Source organism: Haliotis asinina, chromosome 3 (genome assembly GCF_037392515.1).
Source record: "Haliotis asinina isolate JCU_RB_2024 chromosome 3, JCU_Hal_asi_v2, whole genome shotgun sequence".
Classification (NCBI taxonomy): domain Eukaryota; kingdom Metazoa; phylum Mollusca; class Gastropoda; order Lepetellida; family Haliotidae; genus Haliotis; species Haliotis asinina.
Window position 1 is genome coordinate 30,094,584 of NC_090282.1, and position 20,597 is coordinate 30,115,180.

Consider the following 20,597-nt stretch of genomic DNA (forward strand, 5'->3'; position numbering starts at 1 on the left):
AAATTTGCAATTAAACATCACTAGACAAGATTATTTGCCTTTTAAGTTCTAGCTCGTTTTTGCTGGGAAATGTATGTATGTTGAGCAATACATTTATGTTGAGCCAGAAATAGCATTCAGCTGTGCACGTTTCCTGTTGAGTGAAAACATGCACAATGATTTAACATGAATTTTGATGCTGTGATTTGTAAATTCTAATGCATAAAACTATTATTTAACCTAAAGAAATATATCCTAGCATTGTGTGCTTTTAATCGCAGGTTTTGCTTTATAAATGTAAAATAAGTATAGCCAACACAAAGGTTATACAGACCCTAACAGAACTTGAAGAACATAGTAAGCAGAAGCTGTGCGTGTGTGTGAAATAAGCATTCCATTTAAGTTCACACACGTTTTCACCAATGTTGACAAAAGCTAACAGTAGTTGCTAAGCAGTATAGGTATTGTGAGATACGGATGACGTCTTCATTGTCCCTTACCAAATGCATTGTCTTCTACAGTTGAGATCCAGTTGTCAAAGCACAAAACTGGCTCTTCTTTCAGTCATAAGATTTCAGATATGAGTCTTGATTGGGGTGTGTTTTTAAAATATTTCAGTCTAAGTGAGGATGATTATTTGCTTGCTTTAAGTCCATCAGTATGCTGGTGGGGAGAGGGGCATATGGGAAATCAAATGCTTTGACCATTAGATTTTAGTAAATGTAAATTATGTATTAAAAAACTCACATTAGTTAAACATCAAACAATGATAATCTTGCCTGTCTGTCAGATGAATAAAAGAATTCTGAATTGAAGTATTCTCTGGTTACATAGAGCAGTTGTCAAAGTGTCAATATTAAGTCTTCATCATTATTAAAATATGCTGAAAGTTGAAAACTGTCTGACAGCATGGCAGAGGGATGTGCTTGTGATGCCCTTCTGAGAGTGGGTTCAGTTTATAACAAAATATATGCTAGCAAATAAAAATGTTATGGTTTTCTATGTTTCCCCATGTATTTTATTGCCAACAGAAGTGGAGGGTGTTGTCGCCAGCCATGTTTATGGTGATGTGTATTCAGTACATCCTGTGTTAGATGAAAGTCAGATCGTCAAGAACACACAAGTGTCAGAATAATCACAAGAGAAAAACCTCTTTCTCGCTGCAGTCATTTCTACCTCTGATTTTTGAGAATGCTTGGCTTTTTCAAATATGACATTTTTTTTACCTGTTACAACTGAATCTTGTCGAATGGTTATGTCAAAGGTCGCATACTTATCTGTGATACCAATATTACTTGAGTGCTAATTACTGGCACTTCCTGCTGAGGAAAGAATCAGGTTGCTGTTTGAAGGAAGTGTCTGCTTGCTATGGGATATTGATGTTATAACTTCGGATTCCAAAGCAAATTAAATGTTTATTCGGACTTGAGCCTATGGAAACAAGATAAAACAGCGTGGACTTTTTTTAATTCATTTATGGAAGTATACTAAACCGCAAAGGAAATGCATGTTTAGAAAAAACTAAATCTTGCTTGTAGCATCACAATTTGGCATTGAAATGTCAGTATTTATAACATGGCACTACACAGCAGTGCTTTGCAATGTGACCAATAAATGAACCAGACAAACAAGAAATCTCTGGACAATTTGTTTACCACCAGTGGTATATTAGTGGGCAGTGCCTAATTTCTTTGCTAAGTGGAGACAAAAATTGCTCTTTAGAAAATCAAATGCCACAGAATCACAGAAAGATACCACAAAATATCAGAAATGACAGTGTGTGGACTGACCTATAGTTATCATATTCTGAAAATATACCTACAAAATATAGAATTTGATTCAAGTTGTGCCCAGAACAATACTGAAGTTCTTGACAAACCATTCTTGACTTGAGTTACTAGCTTTCTCCCAAGGTTCTGGAAAACAAATGCCAGTTATCAACGTAATATTAGATTTCCTCTTCCTGGACTCCCAAAATGTCATAATGTTTCACATTTAAAGATTTGAAACATTCAAAACAGTAACAACTGCCTCTTCACCTTGCCTTTGACCAGAATAACACAGAAGTATATGTCACAACTACTGCCAACCGTTTCAAGATGTTACTTGTGCCGTTCGTCTTAGCTGTTGGATAGTCATCATGGTTTCTGTTCCCCATAACGGACCATTCCTGTAATAACTGACTCGCAGCACCAGGTGGTCAGGCTATGATTTCTCAAAACAAACTAAAGTTTTTGCTCAGATTTCAAACTGAGTTTCAAAATTTGAAACATCTGAATTTTTAACCCATTGCATTCTTGAACTATAAAAACTCAAAGAATTTATGTAAGCTCTATCCACTAAACTTGAATTGTCTACTATTACTGAGTTTGAAACCAATTTCAGTTTCTTTCTGTGGAATGTGTTTTTTTCAGTTTTGAGTCAAAACTTGAACCTGAGTCAAACTCAGACTTAAGTTTGTTTCAAGAAATCAGAGCCAGGTTGACTGACTGTTGATGCTTGTCATTGTCATGTCTCAGTTGTGTAAATAGATGTTCATGATGTCAGTCACTTGATTTTCTGTTCCAGACTGGATTATTTACAGACAGCAGCTATGAGTTTGCTGAGTGTGTCAGTGTAAATCAACAGACTAGAAAACACCTGACGTGAGTAATATACTCATTGATGATATCTTAACTTTATCCTGAATAATGCATTCATGAATTATGGTAATCATGATGATATGTCTTACTTTATTATGCAAACTAAACATTTTATGTGCACATTTTATCAGTTCAGAACACACTGGTGTAGATGTACTGTGATAATGTGAACAGACTACCCTTTGAAATTGTTCATGTGTCTTGGATGCTTAACAGTACGTAATGCCATTAATAGTTAGACAGAAATTGGTGCAAATGTGAGATCAAATGAAGACAGGAATGGCATCCAAGCTATGAAACTATATGTCAAGAAGTTATCAGGTTGTTATTTCATGACACCCATAGAGATCAGAGTTAGTTTTCAGCATTTAGACACTGTAAGTAAATACATGCAATAACAACAAAAGCTGTTGGTTTACATCACACCTTATTTATGTTTGTCAACAAGACAACAGCTTTGAAATTTTGTTTGATTGTAGGAATCTGTTTACCTGAAGAGTCTTCCTTTTTATCCACATAACTCACTTCACTGAAACTGTCATATAAAACAGGTTATTTGATGGACAAAATAGGGTGTGGTAGTTCTTGGGGTTTCTGATGTTTTAAATGACTAATGCTACAAATATTTCCTGAGGTAAATTTTGAAGTGAACAAAAATATCAATTTCAGAGTCTGAAAAAAACCCTCCTTGTTATGTGTTAACAAATGTGCATTAGAGAAAACTGCTTTAAATTCCAAACTGTCCTTTCTCATAATTCTAGAAAACCAAGTATCATGTAGCACACTAAAAATAATTGAATAGAAGGGACAAAACCTTTTCCACATTGATAAAAAATATCTGCCAAAAGTAGAGTTGATTGTATAATTGTGACTATATCATGAAACACTGAAATGTTTTTTGTGTGGCCTTGGCTTTATTAGTGATTCAAGCAAGGTGCGTTACTAGCACCTTATGTATTTGAGAGTTGATATCATTTTCCTATCTCGACATCATGAGCCTGGGGGTAATGATAGCACATGCTGTGAAGACGAACACAGAGGTGGTCCATGACCTCATGTCATATAGATGTGGGATATAGATCATTGCTGTCGTCACTTAACACCCACTGTAATAACATCGCTAACACTTGGTGTTCAGTGCTGTCAGAGGCACTGGTTGGATGGTTTATGTTGACATAACCTGTGTGTATATGTTTGTCTCTCATGTTGGTTATTACAGAATCCTAAGATGGGAGAGTGATGAGCTTGTCATTTTGGTTTTCTATTAATCATGTATGTTCTCATCCCATAAAAGCAAACTGACATGACAATTTTGTTAATGGTTCTGGAATTGTTTTATGGAGTGAAAAGAAATGTTGTTTGTAATGCAAGGAAAATTACTTTGGGCGCAGTTTGTATTCATTTTCTTTGACTTGTTGATGCTTTCTGACAATTTTGTTTTGTTAAAGCCACCAACATGTGAAATAACACAGTTATTACCATAATGGTATTAGTATGGCTGTTTGAACTTTTGAAAATCATGAATAAAGTCTAGGCATTTATTGCTTTGGAATGTGCTAGCATGTGGTCAGACACTGTCAACAATCCAAATGATGAAAGGTGCAGAGTTGCATCCTTTGAGAATAGCAGGATTCATTGATACATAGCATGTATGTAGACCAGTCATTCTGTCACAAAGGAAACATGCTATGATAATTGATTGTACATAAATTGCTTGTTAAAATACAGTTACAGAATAAAACACAACTGTACATTCTTGTTATAAAAAATAGATATGATGAGGGTAATTAAATTTAGGCTTTGCAAATATATTTCAACATTTACACTTGGGAAATATTTTAATGGAGAAATTCTCATGTCAGATAAGATCATTTTTGACACATTCTGAAAACTGTTTGCAAGAACGTCCATCACTGTTTGTAGTTTTTGAATCCATAATCATGAGCAATTGATTTTATCAATTTGTGTTATGATGATCTGGACAAGACTTAGATATGATGCTGGAGATGTTTTTCATGGGGTTGCTGATGACTTCTGAGCAGCCACCTTGCTATCTTATGTATCAGTTGTTTTGGGCAGATGGATAGCATGGTTAGATTGCTGTTCTGGTAGTTGGGGTTTAACTCCGAAACATATGATGTATTCTTCAAGGGGTCTGAATACACTGTACCATTTAGGAAGGGGTGACACTCATAATTTTGTGAATTATACTGTTTCAGTAAAGTACTGATTCTAGTACAGTGGAAGCTGTCTAAACTGGCACTTATTGTGACTTAAGAAATAATCTGGTTTTGGCAATGTGCTGGCTTATATAGGTGATGATAAATGTACAAGCCACAGATGGGACTGAGATTTTATGCAAGTGTTGACAATTTGACGGATTGGACAGATGCCGGTTCTGAGAGCTTCCACTGTACCTTTGTTAGGTTGAGTCCCCTCTGGGATGTGTCACATGCTCAAGGTCATTTATGTTGTTGTGGGAACAGGAATGCTGCATATGGGAAAACCAAGAATATTAGTCTGTAGTTGGTACCATGATTGCCTCATTGATAAGCCATATATATGTAAATCATAAATGCATTTTTATGATATATAAAGTATGTTATGTAAATACATTAGTAGAAATATGCCTCATGTTGCAAAAATGTTTTTCAGAATAAATGCAAATATGAAAAGTCTAAAACAAACAAATAATATATTTAATCAGAACCCAGGAATACAGCTAATTACTGTAAACTGTCTTATTTCCGCGCTTTTAAATTTTCGTGAGTGATGGTCACTAAACCTTTTCGTGCCTTCTTATTTTCGCGAGGTGATCTTGTTACAGGGGCATCTCTGAATGTTTTTACATGACACGCAGGTGCGTGACCATTGAGCTGTTATAAAATAAACAGATTTGTGAAGTGATCTAACAACAAAGTAATGTAATTGATTTCAAAATTAATCCTTTTTAATTAGGTGTTAGAGCAATGAAAATAGAACGTGATTGAGCCGTGTTAATCCAGAATAGCCCAGCAGTGGCACATGATTGAGCAATGACACCTGTATTGTTTTTGTGTTGTTGACTTACCTGAATAGAGTGTATGATATATCTATATTATTGCGTGTTTTTATTCTCGCGTCATGACATCTGACGCGAAGTTCGCGAAAATTAAACGGTCGCGAAAATTTGGCTGTTTACAGTATATGTTTAATGGATACAAATTTTTAAACAAAATACCCTTAGAAACTTCAGTTTCAAGACTGTACTGATAATAACAAGTCAAGAAAGTTCAGAACCCCAACACATGTGTTTTTTTTTTGTTTTTTTTTTTCATTCATTCAAATCAGTATACACAAATACACAAAATACATGCATAATGCAACAGAACAAGTACACAATAAGACATAAGTTCATATGGGTAGACATTACACACACTTGAAATACAGCAATAGTGGTGACCATTTTCAGTCAAATTATAATATTTATTATCATTATATATTCTTTTTAGCAATAAGCTTTTCAGCTTTGAAAATATCACTTACTGTTTTTAGAAGTGTATTCAGGGATAACTTGGTGTTTTTAATACCTGATACATGGATGTATTTTTTACCAGCAAGAAGTATATGGTTCATTAAGTCAGTGATTAAAACTGTACAAGTTTACAGTTAAAAAGGGATAGATGAAGGAAAATACCATTTTCTAGAAGAAATATCTGTTGTGTCCAAGAAAAGTCCAACATGGTTAGAATGAATTTACTCTTTAATAGCCTTGAAGTGTTCCAGAAATGTTGTGTAAAATGAGCATGATAAAATCAAACTAAGGGGAAATAATCATGAAGATTTCTATAAATATTGAATTGAGTTCATTACACCTCATCCATGTATTTATAATATTTTGATGTTCAGATGAACTATGGCATCACATCTGGATTTGCATCCTCAGAACTTCAATTGTACCATCAGTACTTGACTTGTATCATCAGAACTTCAATTGTATGATCAGTACTTGACTTATGTCATCAGAACTTCAATTGTATCATCATCAGAACCTGACTTATATCATCAGTACTAGACTTGTAACATCAGAACTTAAATTGTGTCATCAGTACTTGACTTGTATCCTCAGAACTTGACTGATGTCATCAGAACTTCAATTGTATAATCAGAACCGGATTTATATCATCAGTACTTGACTTGTAACATCAGAACTTCAGTTGTGTCATCAGTACTTGACTTGTATCATCAGTACTTGATTTGTATCATCAGAACCTGACTTGTATCATCGGTACTTGACTTGTATCATCAGAACCTGACTTGTATCATCAGTACTTGACTTGTATCATGAGTACTTCAATTGTACTGGTGACTCTGCTCCATACTTATCCCGAATGTAAATCAAGTTGAGTTGAGTTAGAGCAACTTCATCTGCACAGAACATTGATTGATGCCTTAATTAAACATTGACTGCTGTAGAAAACGGATGAGTGGTACTTCTTTGTTCTGTATTTGTTTGGTACTAGGAATGCCAAATTCTGTGTCGGTGAACTGTGTCTTCGCACTTGCTGATCTCATAGGCACCATGGTTTCCTGGGCTGGCACCATTTGTGCTTATGTTTCATCAGCTTAGGCATGTTGATGGTAAATATAATTAACACCAAACTTGACACTTAAGGTAAATGAATTAGTGAGGCTTTGACCCAAAGACAACAGAACCTTGTGGGGAGGAAGAAGAAAATCTTGAAAGTCAGTCATGATTGAGTACAGATGGTACAGTAAAGTACAGAGACACAAACTTTGTGAGATACTGGTCAACAGGTCTTCAGGGGCTGGCTGCTCAAGGAACTATTCACATGAACCTCTTATAGTTTATAGTTCTTTGTACAGTATATGTTTAGCCTTTATTTAGGATTAGCAAATAGGATTATTAACAAACCACCACCATATAGCTGAAATATTGCTGAAACAACAGAGGAGCTAAAACACTTGTATCCTGTCATACCAGAAACAGCTTGATGATGGTAAACATTGCCATATTAGTCATTGAAGAAGTTGTGATCCATACAATTTCTACATTTTTGTATGAAACTCTAACATGTGTACCAAATGATGATTTTTGTATCATTTTCTTGAGATTAAATTGAAATGTACTCTTTTTAAATGAGGGATAATTTTGTTTAGGAAAGAGATAACTCTGTTTAGCTGTATATGTATGTTATAGTGTGTTTGTATGTTATTCTTCTTTTCTGTGTTGTTTTATGCTCCTTTCAATGATAATTCAGCTGTATGATGATGGCTTGTTAATATGATGGTGGTCTGTGAATAATTGAACCTGGACCAGACAATCAGTTGATTGCTATCATGAGCACTGGTCAGTGCAGCTTGGATACAATGACATGCAGGGTCAGAGAGGCTGACCACCTGAAGGTGGCCTCTAACAACAGATCTGTGTTCTTGAAGATCAATTTTACCTTGAATGACCGAAGGTTATTTTTATCATATTATATTCCAGCTTACGGTGGCAGTCAGTGAATGATGGAGTCTAGACCTGATAATCCAGTGATCAATATCATGAGCATTGTTCTATGCAATTGCATACAGAGACATGTGTCAGCAAGCTTGGGATGCTGAAGACCAATTCAAATCCAGACCTTCACAGCCACATGAGCATAGGCATGTTTCATCTTAATCATGGTCTTGGATGCAGATCCACACCATTGTTGGGCTACCCTTGTTAACCTTTGCACAAATGACTGTCATCCCTATGTAATAGCAATTTATGATCCAATGGCTACATTCAGATAGGAATCATTGTGAGGAATGTTCTTACAGCAGAGATTCCTTATAATGATGGTTTTGTCACTTCCATGTACGTGCAGAGCTCCATAGAACCCAGGACCTTAAGCAATCTCTTGATTTCTTATTCTGTAATGCAGATACATGTATTTCTTAACTCCTTAACTAATTGTCATCATGTTCCATCTCACATACAACATTGATTGACATCACACACATTTCAACAAAAGCCTCGTGAAAACTGCCTCCTCAAAGAGTAACAAACAATGTATCTAACAGCTACAGTTTTGATATAGCTCATCAGGAACTGGCAACCTGGATAATACCATGCTTTAATTGACAATCCTGAACAAAGAAAACACTCACATGACAATGTGTACAAAATATTCCCTTTGATCCTGGTTTGAATACTGATAAGATTAAGTTTCATCAATGACTTCTTAACCCTATTTACTTTGAATGGATAAGCAGCATGATGATGCATGTTCAATAAAACCTGGAATGGAGACAGGATGAAAGGTTCAGCTATAAAGCAAAATTGTTCGCAAATCATGATGAGCAACAAAGCCATTGTAAGGAAACAACATGGTCCTTGGGCCTGTAACTTGTGGGAGATCAGAATGAGCTTAGCATTCTGAACATCTCTCAGATGCTATTAGTGAAATGATATTATTAGAATGACTTGACTTCATTGCAGTTCTTTCCCATACTTTAGAACCAACATGGAAAAAGTTAATAAGACTAAAAGCTTCTAGTTGTTATTCCTTTTCAACAGAGAGAGGGTGGTAAATTCTGTATCTTCATGCTTGACAAGGACATATGGGCATTTAGTTTTAAGGTTTTCTTGAATGGGGATCATCAAAGATTCTGTTGCATTTAATCTGAGCTATGATACCTTTGGAAGTCTGTACGATGTTGTTCGTTATACTTAAATTTCTTTTGTTTTTATTATTGACAAAAATAGTTCTTAGTCTTTAAGCTTTTAATGTCTTATGTGGTACAATGAAAAAAATACTTTTTCAGCATTTTTTTGTTTTTGACTTATGGACTTCAGATTCTTTATTCATGCATGTACAGTTTTTGTAATGAAAAATATATTTAAATATTTTGTCAGGGCGGTAGGGTAGCCTTGTGGTTAAAGCGTTCAGTCATCACACCAATGACCTGGGTTCGATTCTAAACATGGGTATAATGTGCAAAGACCATTTCTGGTGTCCACCTCCGTGATATTGCTGGCTTATTGCTGCAAGTGCCATAAACCCATGCTCGCTCAGTCACCTACTCATCAAGTCTTAGCATGTTGCTGATCAATTGATGACAGAATTACTATCATTGTTCTGAAACAACAAGTTGCAGTCGTCAGTAATTCAGTCATTCTACATATATTCATGTCAAAGGTCAAGCACTTTGTCAAACTGCAGGTTATAATTGTTTCCTCCACTACAATGACTCTTTCATCAGATATGTTTTAGGTTAGGTAGGTCAGGTCAGGTCAGTTCAGGTTTTTACTACTGATTTTGAAAAGGAATTAGTGTCATTGAATTAAATGTGATAACATCCTCTTGTGGTTTTGTTGAAATGGCTGATACAGATTGTTGTTTCTACAAAGTTGCGTTCATAATATGGTTAATCCATAGTGGAGTGTTAAACAACAAAATGATTGAAAATACCAGAACTATCAGGCTCCACCATGTCTGGAAAGTCAACGTTAATATTTACACAATGACTACCACTTAAAGAACATCCTCAAGGTCACCACTGAACCAGATACATCATCTCTTTCCTCATCTCTATGTAAATGAACCCCATTTCTACAACCTGTGTATTTAGTACAGCCTTTAAGCAAGACTTGACAAGCAAATTCTTTAACCACTAGGCTACTTCACTGCCCCAGTTTGCTAAAAGTGGTGTAATATCTTACTCACTAATTCGTTCAAATATGTTTATTACCTAAGAGACTTGTACAAGTCTAGTTCCCATCATGCCTTCATTGATGCATGGTGTACACTTCCTCTGCTGTATACATACACTACTTGTGATTCATCTCACAGAATCACTGCAATAACACCTGCAGGCAATTCATGGCTACACATGTTGATGAATTTGTTAATTCATCTATAAAACATCTGTTTTGCAAATAAGACCTAATTATCACCATAACATGAATATAGGTCAGAAACATGAATGAATCCTTCATTGGATTCACTCTTACACATATTGCTTTGCATCATTGCATGAATTAATGCACTAAATATCATGATCACATTATTCATCATATTCAATTCTTCATGATTCCCTGCAATCATATTAAATATATGAATATTGAGATATGCTCATAAATGAAAGTCTTTAGATATATTTGAGTGAAAATGTAGTTTTTAAACAACACTTTTCAAGTAGACAATGACTATAATACACATCTGCTGCATAATTAAATGTGATAATGTTACCGTGACTACTCCCTTCCAGACAGACATTTAATTACCTTTATTAAGGATTCATGATTTTGTATCATTTCATGTCTCTTATAACTGTGATCCAAACAGCTGATAAACAGCATTGTGATAATCACTCTCTACTTACTGTGGAACATTTAGTAATCCCTTATATTAAGTTTCAGCTATGTTGGTTTCTGTGATGTGAAAGGTCATGTACTGAAACTACCTTGTGTTGACAGTACAGAAAGACCATGTGATGAACATCTTGATTATGTGTCATGGTGTATGCACACTGAAAGTTTGCAACATAATTTGGTGTTATATGTTATAGGTAAGACAAACAGTTCTCACTGTTTGTATGTACACAATATTTCTGTTCCACGTGCTGTTTTTCTGTTTTGTTATGTTTGCAGTCCATAAAGATTTGGGTTAGAATTGGGTCTTCAGTGCCTCATGCTTGTCATAAGAAGGGATTAAGGGATTCGGTGGTTAGACTTGATGACTTGGTTGACGTGTCACTGTATGCCAGATGAGTTTATTGCTGCTCATGGTGATGAATGATCAGATTAGATATGTGTGGTCCAGACCTGAATATTTACAGATCGTTGCCTTATAGCTGGAATATTACTGAGTGGGACCTTAAACCATAAACAAACAAACAAACATTATATCTGAAGCATACTATGTTATTCATTTTCTTTCTTGTTCATGGATATGTGGAGCAGTAGCCTAGTTGTTGAAGCATTTGCTCATCACACCAAGTTCCATTGTTCAATTTCCCACATTGGTGCAATGTTTGAAGCCCGTTTTGGGTGTCTTCAGCCATGTTATTGCTTTAAGCTTGTTAAAATGGCATAAAACCTGACTCCCTCACTCACAGAATGAATACATAATGTTATATCCAGAGGTATAAATGCGTCTTCCAGCTTCAATCACTGATCATTTCTAGGTACTCTTATGTCTTGGAGGATCAAGCCTTGCAGGGGTATAAGGGACTTTTCACTGATGACTACCTGATGTAGACAATTCATGTAAATCTATGATATGTATGTGACTGAGAACTCTCAGAAGACTCAGTGTGTACTGGCTTGTGCACTGAATACCATGGGTAAGATATAACAGGTATCTGTCTTCAGCAAATTTCCATTATGTAAGTGAGTAAGTATTGTTTTATGACCGATTTAGCAATATTCCAGCAATATCACAGAAGTGGACATCAGAAATGGACCTTTCACATTGTAATCATGTTGGAATCAAACCCATGACTTCAACGTGATGAGTGAATGCTTTAACCATTAGGCTACCCTGTCACCCTTTCCTTCATATGAAGATCTATACATGTTTGAATTAAACACAACTCTTACAAAAGATAGCAGTTTGTGGAAATGTATGTTAGATCAGAACTATTCATATAGATATCTTTTTTCAAGTGAAAGACTTTCCAGTTATGAGGATGGAATGATGGTCACTGACGTTAAATGCTAAGTAAGGATGTTGAACAAACATAAATGTTCCTATAAATCAAGATATTTGCTTATACTTATAAACCAACATTTATATGTGCTGTCATAAACCTACTTTTAGCTGTTGTCTCTTAAACCTACATCTATATGCTAAGTACCTTTATTAGCAAATATTCTTACATTTATACATGTTCTACATACCCAAATATACAAATTTATTTATTATCCTACATTTCTATATGTTCCCACCTTAGACATGTGTGTATTAACCTATGTTTGTATTTGTTCCTACAAACCTATGGTACTGTAAGTCAACATTCACAAGAATAGAAATAAACTCATATCTATATGTCATATCTGTATCTAGATGAAACTGTGTTTGTATCTGTGAGTATGGATGAGGTTATGAGAAACTCTTGCCCTCAAAACTGTGTGTAGCATGAATGTTCCCAGTCATCATTGCAGTGCTGCCCTAAAGGCTCTATCTAAACTCTGTGTCAGACTCACAATGTTCCAGTAATTCTGTTAAGTCTCTAACAGTCTAGAAAGAGTGTGTGACAACAGCCAATGTAAGGCCACAGGTAATTTCAAAGAGGCCTGATGTGTCAAGATACAAAATTATCTTTGTAAAATCTTTGACAAAAGAGAATACAAATATCACAGTAACACAACATATGGTCAATAGAGAAAATCTCTGTATTTGCATTTCTGTTGGTTTGAAAAATATAAATTTGACTTCATCAGAAGTCAGATGCCTTGTCCACATGACCAAAGAGTTTATCTGTGTCTGCAAGCTGATAAGGTGAAGATGTCATATGTGGGATGACTCCAGGCTCTACTACACTCGCATCAATCACTGGATTGTCTTGTCCAGCATTGATTGTTTACTGACTGTTGTCATAAGGCAGGAATATGATGTTGTTGTCAAGTGATGACCATATGAGAAAAAAAATGTTATACACACAAGCAGACGCATTCAGTGTTATTGAAATATTGACAAAATATTCATCTCATCTCACAGCACCTGTCTGAAAAGTAGTTCCAGACCTTTCTTATTTTCTCAAACTATCTGTGATTGACACAGGGTGTAGGGGGTAGGGGGTAGGTGTGAGGATGGGAATGCCAGTGTCACTTATAACTATTGTCTGACTTGATGACGGGCAGTGGATGGATACGATCAAATGCTGCATAGCACTTTGTGAAATGTTCCACTACTCGTGCTGCAGTGTCTGGGATGGTGAATTCCTTTAACCCACATGCTGGTCAAGTGCATGTCATAGATGTTCATGTGGGGACAAATTCAGACAATGGGTAGATTTAGGTAATGTGTGGACATTGTGTAGAAACTCATGACAAATAAGCAACATTGTCATGCTGGAACAGTCATGTTGAACTTCATGACATGGTATTGCTGGAGGACGTTTCAATATCTGATGCCTGTTGGTAAACCTGCTTCATGCACAGGAGTCATCTTTCTACCATGATGGATTCCTGCCCACTACATTGCACTGCAACCACCAAAATGATAGAATTTGCCTGTAGTTTGGATCAAAATGTTCCTCTGAAAGTCAACAGACAAGTGTGCATCCATCTGCATGTGACTGGAGAAAACAAGACTGACCTGAGCACAAAACAAATCCTGCATCTGTGTCCCCATCTCACTTTCTACTGGAACCACAGCAGCCATTCGGCTCTGTGTCCATTGTTCAGAACATTGTATCGAAGTGGTATTCTGACTGGCCAGAATTTCTGTTTAGTGGCTGTTGTGGTTTGTTTTTTCAGTGATGACACACATAGATGTGTCAGTTTTGAGTGACATTGGTTACTCTAGGAAGACCTGACCATGTCCTGTCACTAAAACTCTGTGACCATAAAGCAGGGATGGTCTGTCCAGACACCTAATAAAGCCTTCCCATAGCTTGTTGAGTTACTCCTGCTTAGGAGTCAGTCACAGAGCATATTGATGCACCTGCTTCTCCAAGGTTTTAACTTCGCCAAGGATTTAGATACAAATGTCAAGCACTGCAATGTTCATGTGAATTGGAAGTGTTTTCTACCATTTTTGCATCAACATACACTTTCACATTCTTTATTCTCTTTATGATGTATTTGATTCTCTAACAATTAACCTATATGATGATTTGAACCTATATCAAGTTTCTTCTTTTTCACACCCATGGCTGAAATATGATTAGGAACTAAACAATTAATACAGATGCCAACCAGAATAAAACAAAATGAAGACAGATCCAAAATATATAGAACAGCCATAAATATCTGTCACAGAAGGATGTTCTGATGGTGTATGACATTGTATGGTAAAATGATAAGCTGTTCCAGTGCACCCTTCCATATGCTGATGAAGATAAGATGACTGCGTTTCGCCTCTGCACACACATTGCTGTGTTCCTAAGACATGACAGACCTTGCACTTACGACCATTACATTTTTCTTTGTACCCCAAATGTGATACGCCATCGAGCATGAAAGACCCCATTAGCTTGCACAAACCAACCAATGTTGTTCTTTTCTCCTACCCTGGCCTATCTGTTATCCCCAATGTGATGCTGTACTCTTCTGATGTTCAATGCATGTCACAATATTTCCATCACCAAAGACAGTAATTACTCAACATGATGAGAGTCTAAGTGCAACCCACAAAACATTGACATCGGGTTTTGTCGTAAACTTGCCATTACATATTTCTTGACAAACTGCTGTCAGGGAGTCTGATTGTATTTACATGGAATCTGTCAAAGTTGTTTGAAATATCACATGACCCCATTTCAAGAGACATATAGTGTTAGCATTTGACTTGCAGGACTGCTATATTGTACCTGTCAGCGAGTATAAAGTGTATGCATGCGATTCCAAATCTTCATATGATATTATGTATGACATCACAGTTTTACTTTGTATGAATATTAAATTCCAAAAGTAACGTATGTTGGATGGATGTTTGTCGATAGTAATAGTTAAATAGCTAAATATCTAGTTGTCAAGACAGAAAAAAGTGTTTACCAATAAAGATATCAGACTAAAAGAGCACTCATATTGCAGTTCCATTTCTTTGTCCATGGCAGAATGCCTGTACCCAGTGCACTTTGAAGGGAATGTAGTTGTAGCTTAGACCCTTTTCTTAGCTGCTTCTAAAAGGTAGAGAAAGACTCTGAAAAGGGCAACATCTTCCCACTTGATGAAGAAATCCTATTACATTAAATGGACATAACAATATCATTGTATTATTGAGTCAATTATGTCATTAATTAAGTCAGTAAGTCAACCAAATGATAAACTGTTCATGTTTCAACCACAAGTATCTCATCACTTAAGGCGTTCTTTATGGGGATGCAGCAGTTTCTCACGTAAGTCACTTGTCCACTTGGGTATTACATGCATCCCTTTTTGAAATCCTAGATCTGTCTGAGCACCTACAAATGCTGAACAGTATTAAAAATAGTTTCAGATGTGTTCCCAAAGGATGTCAAGTAGATTATATGAACTCACAGATGTTATAAAACATCATTCAAATATAGAGAATAAGTGTCAATGCCCTGTAGCCTGAATATATTTGTTTACTGACTGATATTGTTTGGGGCCTCTTTCATGAGTTTGCAAACCATCAGGTGCTAGTAATAAAATGTTTTATAAATTAATCCTAATTTGAAGACAATTTTGGAATAATAAACTGCATGAATGATTCACTAAACCACCCCTTGCACTCAATAACCCTCAACAATTTCACCAAACTTCACCTGGACCCCTCAACTCATTCACTAACCCACACATGTACCAATCAACCCGTCCACTTACCCACACAAGCACCTTTCAGCCCATTGACTAACACACACATGCATCTCTTAACCCATTCATTAACCCTCACATGTACCCCTCAACCCATTCATTAACTCACATACTTACACCCAACCCATTCGCTAACCAACATACTTACACCCAACCCATTCACTAACACACACATGCACCCCTCAACCCATTCACTAACCCACATACTTACCCCCAACCCATTCACTAACACACACATGCACACCTCAATCCATTCACGAACACACACATGCACCCCTCAACCCATTCACTAACCCACATACTTACCCCCAACCCATTCACTAACACACACATGCACCCCACAACCCATTCACTAACCCACACATGCACCCCTCAACCCATTCACTAACCCACATACTTACCCCCAACCCATTCACTAACACACACATGCACACCTCAATCCATTCACGAACACACACATGCACCCCTCAACCCATTCACTAACCCACATACTTACCCCCAACCCATTCACTAACACACACATGCACCCCACAACCCATTCACTATCACACACATGCACACCTCAACCCATTCACTAACACACACATGCACACCTCAACCCATTCACGAACACACACATGCACACCTCAATCCATTCACTAACACACACATGCACCCCTCAACCCATTCACTAACACACATACTTACCCCCAACCCATTCACTAACACACACATGCACCCCTCAACCCATTCACTAACACACACATGCATACCTCAACCCATTCACTAACACACACATGCACCCCTCAACCCATTCACTAACCCACATACTTACCCCCAACCCATTCACTAACACACACATGCACACCTCAATCCATTCACGAACACACACATGCACCCCTCAACCCATTCACTAACCCACATACTTACCCCCAACCCATTCACTAACACACACATGCACACCTCAATCCATTCACGAACACACACATGCACCCCTCAACCCATTCACTAACCCACATACTTACCCCCAACCCATTCACTAACACACACATGCACCCCACAACCCATTCACTATCACACACATGCACACCTCAACCCATTCACTAACACACACATGCACACCTCAACCCATTCACGAACACACACATGCACACCTCAATCCATTCACTAACACACACATGCACCCCTCAACCCATTCACTAACACACATACTTACCCCCAACCCATTCACTAACACACACATGCACCCCTCAACCCATTCACTAACCCACATACTTACCCCCAACCCATTCACTAACACACACATGCACCCCACAACCCATTCACTAACACACACATGCACCCCTCAACCCATTCACTAACCCACATGCTTACCCCCAACCCATTCACTAACACACACATGCACACCTCAATCCATTCACGAACACACACATGCACCCCTCAACCCATTCACTAACCCACATACTTACCCCCAACCCATTCACTAACACACACATGCACCCCACAACCCATTCACTATCACACACATGCACACCTCAACCCATTCACTAACACACACATGCACACCTCAATCCATTCACGAACACACACATGCACCCCTCAACCCATTCACTAACCCACATACTTACCCCCAACCCATTCACTAACACACACATGCACCCCACAACCCATTCACTAACCCACACATGCACCCCTCAACCCATTCACTAACCCACATACTTACCCCCAACCCATTCACTAACACACACATGCACACCTCAATCCATTCACGAACACACACATGCACCCCTCAACCCATTCACTAACCCACATACTTACCCCCAACCCATTCACTAACACACACATGCACCCCACAACCCATTCACTATCACACACATGCACACCTCAACCCATTCACTAACACACACATGCACACCTCAACCCATTCACGAACACACATGCACACCTCAATCCATTCACTAACACACACATGCACCCCTCAACCCATTCACTAACACACATACTTACCCCCAACCCATTCACTAACACACACATGCACCCCTCAACCCATTCACTAACACACACATGCATACCTCAACCCATTCACTAACACACACATGCACCCCTCAACCCATTCACTAACCCACATACTTACCCCCAACCCATTCACTAACACACACATGCACACCTCAATCCATTCACGAACACACACATGCACCCCTCAACCCATTCACTAACCCACATACTTACCCCCAACCCATTCACTAACACACACATGCACACCTCAATCCATTCACGAACACACACATGCACCCCTCAACCCATTCACTAACCCACATACTTACCCCCAACCCATTCACTAACACACACATGCACCCCACAACCCATTCACTATCACACACATGCACACCTCAACCCATTCACTAACACACACATGCACACCTCAACCCATTCACGAACACACACATGCACACCTCAATCCATTCACTAACACACACATGCACCCCTCAACCCATTCACTAACACACATACTTACCCCCAACCCATTCACTAACACACACATGCACCCCTCAACCCATTCACTAACCCACATACTTACCCCCAACCCATTCACTAACACACACATGCACCCCACAACCCATTCACTAACACACACATGCACCCCTCAACCCATTCACTAACCCACATGCTTACCCCCAACCCATTCACTAACACACACATGCACACCTCAATCCATTCACGAACACACACATGCACCCCTCAACCCATTCACTAACCCACATACTTACCCCCAACCCATTCACTAACACACACATGCACCCCACAACCCATTCACTATCACACACATGCACACCTCAACCCATTCACTAACACACACATGCACACCTCAACCCATTCACGAATACACACATGCACACCTCAATCCATTCACTAACACACACATGCACCCCTCAACCCATTCACTAACACACATACTTACCCCCAACCCATTCACTAACACACACATGCACCCCTCAACCCATTCACTAACCCACATACTTACCCCCAACCCATTCACTAACACACACATGCACACCTCAACCCATTCACTAACATACATGCACACCTCAACCCATTCACTAACACACACATGCACCCTTCAATCCATTCACTAACCCACATACTTACCCCCAACCCATTCACTAACACACACATGCACCCCTCAACCCATTCACTAACACACACATGCACCCCTCAACCCATTCACTAACACACACATGCACCCTTCAGTCCATTCACTAACCCACCCATGAACCCCTCAACCCATTCACTAACACACACATGCACCCCTCAACCCATTCACGAACACACACATGCACCCCTCAACCCATTCACTAACCCACACATGCACCCCTCAACCCATTCACTAACACACACATGCACCCTTCAGTCCATTCACTAACCCACCCATGAACCCCTCAACCCATTCACTAACACACACATGCACCCCTCAACCCATTCACGAACACACACATGCACCCCTCAACCCATTCACTAACACACACATGCACCCCTCAACCCATTCACTAACACACACATGCACCCTTCAGTCCATTCACTAACCCACCCATGAACCCCTCAACCCATTCACTAACACACACATGCACCCCTCAACCCATTCACGAACACACACATGCACCCCTCAACCCATTCACTAACCCACATACTTACCCCCAACCCATTCACTAACACACACATGCACCCCACAACCCATTCACTATCACACACATGCGCACCTCAACCCATTCACTAACACACACATGCACACCTCAACCCATTCACGAACACACACATGCACACCTCAATCCATTCACTAACACACACATGCACCCCTCAACCCATTCACTAACACACATACTTACCCCCAACCCATTCACTAACACACACATGCACCCCTCAACCCATTCACTAACCCACATACTTACCCCCAACCCATTCACTAACACACACATGCACCCCACAACCCATTCACTATCACACACATGCACACCTCAACCCATTCACTAACACACACATGCACACCTCAACCCATTCACGAACACACACATGCACACCTCAATCCATTCACAAACACACACATGCACCCCTCAACCCATTCACTAACACACATACTTACCCCCAACCCATTCACTAACACACACATGCACCCCTCAACCCATTCACTAACACACACATGCATACCTCAACCCATTCACTAACACACACATGCACCCCTCAACCCATTCACTAACCCACATACTTACCCCCAACCCATTCACTAACACACACATGCACACCTCAATCCATTCACGAACACACACATGCACCCCTCAACCCATTCACTAACCCACATACTTACCCCCAACCCATTCACTAACACACACATGCACACCTCAATCCATTCACGAACACACACATGCACCCCTCAACCCATTCACTAACCCACATACTTACCCCCAACCCATTCACTAACACACACATGCACCCCACAACCCATTCACTATCACACACATGCACAC

At 38.6% G+C, this 20,597-nt stretch overlaps 1 protein-coding gene across 1 annotated transcript in view; it reads left to right on the forward strand.

The window, feature by feature from the left end:
- Positions 1 to 2,580: 2,580 nt before the first annotated feature.
- The window catches only part of LOC137277792 (neurotrimin-like), a 280,109-nt gene continuing 262,092 nt past the window's right edge, over positions 2,581 to 20,597 (forward strand). The window contains exon 1 of the mRNA XM_067809723.1: positions 2,581 to 2,624. The gene's annotated coding sequence lies outside the window, so the exon portion shown is untranslated. The remainder of the gene's footprint in view (positions 2,625 to 20,597) is intronic.